Source organism: Hordeum vulgare, chromosome 2H (genome assembly GCF_904849725.1).
Source record: "Hordeum vulgare subsp. vulgare chromosome 2H, MorexV3_pseudomolecules_assembly, whole genome shotgun sequence".
In the NCBI taxonomy this organism is placed as follows: Eukaryota; Viridiplantae; Streptophyta; class Magnoliopsida; order Poales; family Poaceae; genus Hordeum; species Hordeum vulgare.
In genome coordinates this window covers 573,584,026-573,591,046 of record NC_058519.1, presented here as the reverse complement: position 1 = coordinate 573,591,046, position 7,021 = coordinate 573,584,026, and positions in this window count along the sequence as shown.

The following is a 7,021-nucleotide window of genomic DNA, read 5'->3' as shown; positions in this document are numbered from 1 at the left end:
GAGGAAAATGCTGAGGAGAATGCACCTGACCAAGACAATGCATTCATCGTGCTCAACCCAGAGACTGCCATTGTTGTCTCCCCTCCAATTCCTCAGCAAAATCTTAAGCCAGTTCAGCATCAGCCATTCTCCAAGCGTCCTAAGTTTCAAAAGGAAAACTTCTTTGAAGAACGCATGTACTTCATTGGAGAAAACCCATATGACAAGCCTCAAATGAGGCATCTAAAGTTTTGGACTAGGACTCAGACGAACTACTATGCCTCTGTGCTCTGTGGACGAAACAAGATATTCCAGCACAGGCATATTCCTCATGTTGAACTTGAAGCTATACCGTGCTTAGAGCCAGTACTCCATGATGCTGGTTTACTCCCAATGTGCTCCGACATCTCTGACTGGAACAGCGAGTTAATCCTTCAGTTTTATGCCACTCTTCACATATCCGGCAACCCTGAAGACATTAACACTTGGGTGTTTGATTGGATGACACAAAACACTCACTACAAGGCTCCTTCTACTGAACTCCTCAGAGAACTGCCTGTGCCAATTCCCTCAGAAGAGGTTGTGAAGCTTTATGGTGAGCGTGAGCTGCCCAATGGGATGATGGAAGTCCTCATGAAACCTTTGGCTGAAGGAAAATCTCCGAGAACAACCTTCCTCGTCCACGAGCTCAAGTACACACCCAGGTCTGTTTACAGAATCCTCTGCAGTGTGCTCGCACCGATCAAAGGCCATGATGATGAAGAAGATGTTGTAGGCCTCATGAAGAATATCCTCTTCAACATTATCCACGGTATTCTTATCAACATCCATGATTTCTTATTGAGGACTTTGGCCGACAATTCTATGTGTCCTTTTGATCACAAGATATATGCCCCATGGATCATGAGATTCATCAGGACAAGGACAGGCATCAACTTCCACGCTGACTGCAAAAACCATGTTGGTTATATGCCTCCTATCCGGGTCAACAAGAAGACTTTCGAGCCCATTGAAGGAAAAGGAAAATCAGTGATTGAAGAAGGCAGTAGGCCCCTTGATGGCCAGTTCAGAGAGCCAGAAGCTTATTCTTCATGGGATGATACTGAGACTCGTCCGGCAAGCCCCGTTCCTCCTCGCGTGATGAATACAAGAGAGCTCCTCCTCAGTCTTCACCAGAAGGTGGATCGCAATCACAAGTGGGTCAAACGCCAGTTTGGCGCCATTGTGAAAACCCTAATTGAAACACAGAACTCTGTGAAGCTCAACCATCACTATCTACATGAGGTTTTTGATCGCACCTGGGCTACACTTGCACATCTGAAGACTCAGACTGAGCTTGAAGAAATGGACTTTGAGCGAGACTTTGAATGGTCATGGCCTCCCAAGAAGAAGTTCAGGCCTATTCCAGTGCCAGACCTTGAAGACAGCTCCTTTTCTTCATTTCGCACTTCTGAAACTGATGAAGAACAGCTCGACACTGCTACCGGTCCAAGGAAGAAGACTACTCCCAAGAAGCATCACGGCTCTTCCTCAACTGCCACGAAGTGAAATCTTCACGGACGTTAGTCCTCAGTTTGTCCCTTTTTGCCACTTGATGACAAAGGGGGAGAAACTTGAGAGTTAGTCTTCAAGCGGGATATTTTTGGGGCTTATGAACTATATTTAAGTTACAAACTCTTGGCTCTTCTGAAGTTTTTATGTAATGAGTTGTAACTTAAGCCCGATGGTACTTTGACGCTTTTTGAACGTTTTTCTTCGCATGCTTATTCCTCAAGTTTTAATGCACACATGCTGGAATTCGTCAGATACCATTTGTCATCATGCATTTTCATTTTCCTCATATGATATATTACATGTATGCATGATTTACAAGACTCAGGGGGAGATCTCCATGATTTAAATCATCAATGTGCATTTGCTGTAAAAAGCAAAATCCTCAAGATAATGCACATCTTCAGGGGGAGTCTCTCTGAATCTTGATTTCAAATTCCTCAAATGAGTATCTACAATTCATATTTTTGATCCCTATTGAAGACTTAACCTAATTGTCATCAACCACCAAAAAGGGGGAGATTGTAAGTGCATCTAGTGCCCCTTAGTGATTTTGGTGGTTTGAAGACTTATAGGTTAAGTATCTAATGTTCTTATGAGTGTACACAGGATCTATAAGTCATTGAGGAGTTTGAGATATTTGAAGAATATCGACCCCTAAAAATATATGTCTTCAGTTGAAGAATTTGGTCTGAAGCTGAAGAACTGAATCGCGAGGAATCTGCGATGAAATTGATATTCCTCATGAAGATACTGATATTGAGGAATCCGGTGTGTCCTGAAGAAAATCACTCTGAAGAATTTGAAGCATGAAGATTTACACTTTCGGTTTTATTTTCTTCGCATTTGAGTAATAGGAACACCGTACTGTTAAAGGGGGTCGAAGTTACACTTTGGAATGAATTTCCTCATGATGCTCAACCCAAGCCTAATCCTACCAAAAGCCTAGAGTGAGGAATACGAGTGACATGAGGACTCTCACAGTTGAGTGTTCTGACCGTTTTGATAGCCACGCCAAGTCATTGGTCTTATCCACTCCAACGGCCATATTATTTAAGGGCATTAGTGTCAAATCATGTCGGGATGCTCCCAGGCTATAAATAGCCACCCTCCACAACCACTAGCTGGTTGGCTGCTCCGTTAGAAACTGACACTTGTCATAAGAGCAACCCAATTCCTGAGAGCCTTCGAGAGTAATTCATCAGTGAGGAAATACACCATACACTGAAACCACAAACCAAACCTAGTGATTGAGCATCACTGAAGAAGTTGTTCCTGTGTGCGACTGAAGCCTTTTACCTTTGAGGACTGTGCATCCTCCAGACGGTTAGGCGTCAAGGTCTAGAGCTTTCCAGTAGTCAATTGTGGATCGCCGGGTGACCAAGTTTGTGAGGGTTTGCAAGTCTGCCCTGAAGACTTACCACGAGTGTTGGGCGAGGACTTTGTGAAAAGGACGTGGATGTCGCCTAGAGGGGGGGTGAATAGGCGCTTTAAAATAGTTAAGGTTTAGGCTTGAACAAATGCGGAATAAAACTAATCGTTTAATATGTCAAGCACAAAACCTACAAACAACTAGGCTCACCTATGTGTACCAACAACTTATGCTAAGCAAGATAAACAACTAAGTGATAGCAAGATATATTACAATAAAGAATAAGTCTATCACAAAGTAAAGTGCATAAGTAAAGGGTTCGGGTAAGAGATAACCGAGGCACGGGGAGACGATGATGTATCCCGAAGTTCACACCCTTGCGGATGCTAATCTCCGTTAGAGCGGTGTGGAGGCACAATGCTCCCCAAGATGCCACTAAGGCCACCGTAATCTCCTCACGCCCTCGCACAATGCAAGATGCCGTGATTCCACTAAGGGACCCTTGAGGGCGGTCACGGAACCCGTACAAATGGCAACCCTTGGGGGCGGTCACCGAACCCGTACAAATGGCAACCCTTGGGGCGGTCACCGAACCCGTACACGAGGCAACCCTTGGGGGCGGTCACCGAACCCGTACACGTGGCAACCCTTGGGGGCGGTTACCGGTACCCGTACAAATTTCTCGGGGCAATCTCCACAACCTTATTGGAGACCCCGACGCTTCCCGAAGCTTCACACCACAATGATTGAGCTCCGAGACACCACCAAGCTTCTAGGACACCAAAGCATCCACGAAGAACAATATCAAGGGTACTAAGTACCGAAGGTAGTAAGCTTCTCAACTTCTCACTTCCACGTATCACCGTGGAGAACTCAAACCGATGCAACTAATGCAATGGCAAGAACACACGAAGTGGTCAAGTCCCTCACACTCAAATCCCTCCACAACAACAAAAGCTATGGAGAAATATGACAGGAAGAACAAGGAGCTCACAAAGAACTCCAAGATCAAGATCCAAGGGGTTCCCCTCACATAGAGGAGAAAGTGATTGGTGGAGATGTGGATCTAGATCTCCTCTCTCTTTTCCCTCAAGAGCAAGCAAGAATCATTGGAGGGATTGAGAGTAATCAAGCTCTAAGAATGTCAACAATGGAGGTAGAACAAGAGCTCAACAGATGGATAAGGCAAGGGGGAAGAAGACCCCCTTTATATAGTGGGGGGAAGAATCAGACCGTTACCCCCACTCTCTGCCCGAGCTCCAGCGGTACTACCGCTGGCTGCAGCGGTACTACCGCTGGCACTCCAGCGGTACTACCGCTGTCACTCCAGCGGTACTACCGCCAGCTAGCGGTACTACCACTAGCTGCAGCGGTACTACCGCTGGCACTCCAGCGGTACTACCGATGGGCCCCTGCTAGTGCAAAGGCACTACCACCGCCAAGAAAGTCTTCGCAAAAAGGTCCGTCCACGAACAACCGCTAGGCAAGCGATACTAAGCTCCTGGAGCGGTACTACCGCCAGCCAGCGGTACTACCGCTAGGGCCAGCGGTACTACCGCTAGGTCCAGCGGTACTACCGCTCGCCACTGAAACACCCATAACTTTCGCATACGAGCTCCGAATCGAGCAAACCCAAGCTTGTTGGATTCAGGACGACAAGGGCTATCCAAACAGCGACTGGAAATCTTAAGACCATGCGGTTATGAATATGCCAAAGATATAGAGATGTGAGATCTCTATGAATGAAGAACCGGCAAAAACTCCAACATCAAAAACATCATAGTAGATGCATATGGACTCCGTTTTCGATGAACTCGAGCTTGTCACGAAGATGACCATAAGCTCTAAAACTCACAAAGAGAAACACCAAACAAGAACCAAGAAGTATGATGCAAGGATGCAAATGGTTTGAGCTCTCAACGAACGATACGATCAAGCTACTCACTTGAGAGGCCCCCTTGATAGAACAGCAATCTATCCTAACCAGAAAACCTATCAAGGGCAAACCTATACCTTGCACCTCGTCCTCTTGAGCTAGATGATGATGATCTTGGCTTCCTCAAGATGGACCACCTTTCTTGATTGTGTTGGCTTGATGAAGACTAGTTGATTGCTCCCCCATACTCACTATGGGTGAGCCACTCTTCAGCATATCTTCACAAGTCCATTGCCACCACAATGGACGGCAAGCTTCAAGCATGCTATCTTCGTGCTGATCCACTTGAACTTGCACATCGCAATCTTGATGACGATCACAACTTGACGTCATACTCCATGGGTTGTATGAGATCTTCCTTTTGACGCAAGCCCATGGAAACACACCTAACCCCCACATAGAACTCTCACGAAGACCATGGGTTAGTACACAAACACGTAATGGACAATGCTTACCATACCATGGGATCACTTGATCCCTCTCGATACATCTTGTACGCTTTGTGTGTTGATCATCTTGATTTACTCTTTGTCTGAGATCTTGATCAACCATGTGTCTCTATGACCATTCTTTGGATAATACCTTGAATACCATCTTGGTCATCATATAAACTCCTTGAACCCAACTGATGGACTTCAAGAAGTGCCTATGGACAAATCCATACCATGGGATCACTTGATCCCTCCCGGCACATCTTGTATGCTTTGTGTGTTGATCATCTTGATTTACTCTTTGTCTGAGATCTTGATCAACCATGTGTCTCTATGACCATTCTTTGGATAATACCTTGAATACCATCTTGGTCATCATATAAACTCCTTGAACCCAACAGATGGACTTCAAGAAGTGCCTATGGACAAATCCTATAAATGTAACTTAAGGCAACCATTAGTCCATAGGAATTGTCATCAAGTACCAAAACCACATATGGAGATATATGCTCCAACACTGTGTGTCCTTAGCTCAAGGAGAATACTGTAGGGACTGTGTGTCCCGGGACTGTATGTCCTTTAGTTTCAATACCAAGCCGCTCCAAACCAGATGTACGACTGTCACAGCAGTTGGAACTGGGTCATCAACGATTGTCTTCACTGAGAAACGGGTTCTAATTCCTCAACTCCTTATATTTCTCGTACTATGTGTTGATGACTTTCACTTCAACTGTTTGAAGAATTTGCTGAAGACTTTCTCTGAATTTCCTCAACCCCAAATTCTTCACGTCAGTTAATCCACATCTGTATTCTGCGTGCCTGCTCACTGTGCAATCTGTTTTCACATTCTTCACTCTAAAAAACTGCTGTTGTGAAACTTTGCACTTCTGATCCTTTACTGTTTCCACTGTAAGTTAGTCATCAGTGAGGAATTTCCTCAAAAGGAATTTTCTCAGTGATGAAATTCTAAAAATCTCCTATTCACCCCCCCCCCCCTCTAGTCGATATAACGCACTTTCACTCACTCTTTTAATCATGGCAAGAGGCAAAGCCCTTCAACTAAGACACTCTTTATTATATGTCTCACGAGCAAGAATCCATCAGGGGTGACATAAAGCAAAACTCAAGACTAAAACACTAAGACTTTCAAACTAAAAGAGAAAGAGAAAACTGAAAAGGAAAACTAAAACAAAGGTAAAGGCAAAAGATGTGATGGTGATACAATACCGGAGCAACTCCCCCAGGCTTGGCACAAGCCAAGGGGATTGCCCATACCCATGCTCAGTTGTCTTCCTTTGGTGGTGGTGGAGTTGTTGCAGAGGTATTGAGCTTGTCTAATTTCCACTTGAGCATAAAATTCTGCTCTCTCAGATCATCATTTTCCTCCTCAAGCTTCAACACCCTTTGGCGTAATTCCTGCTTACTCTCCTGCAAGAAACGAGAAGTCAGGATGTAAGTGGGCGGCTCGTTGGACACTCTTGGACTTGGCCACATTGCCCATCACTGTTTACGTGGGATTAAGTGGTAGCGCAGTTAATTTTTATGTGGGATTGATGGTGTCCATATATTGTCCATATACTTCAACATTCATACTTTCTCATATTAAAATACTTTCTGAGATAAAAATACTATCTCAATCTCTCTTCAGAAAAAATATACTTTCTGAGATAAAAATACTGTCCATATACTGCAACAAAATAGACTTGTTCAGATAAAAATACTCTGAATCTCTCTTGAGATTAAACATTTATC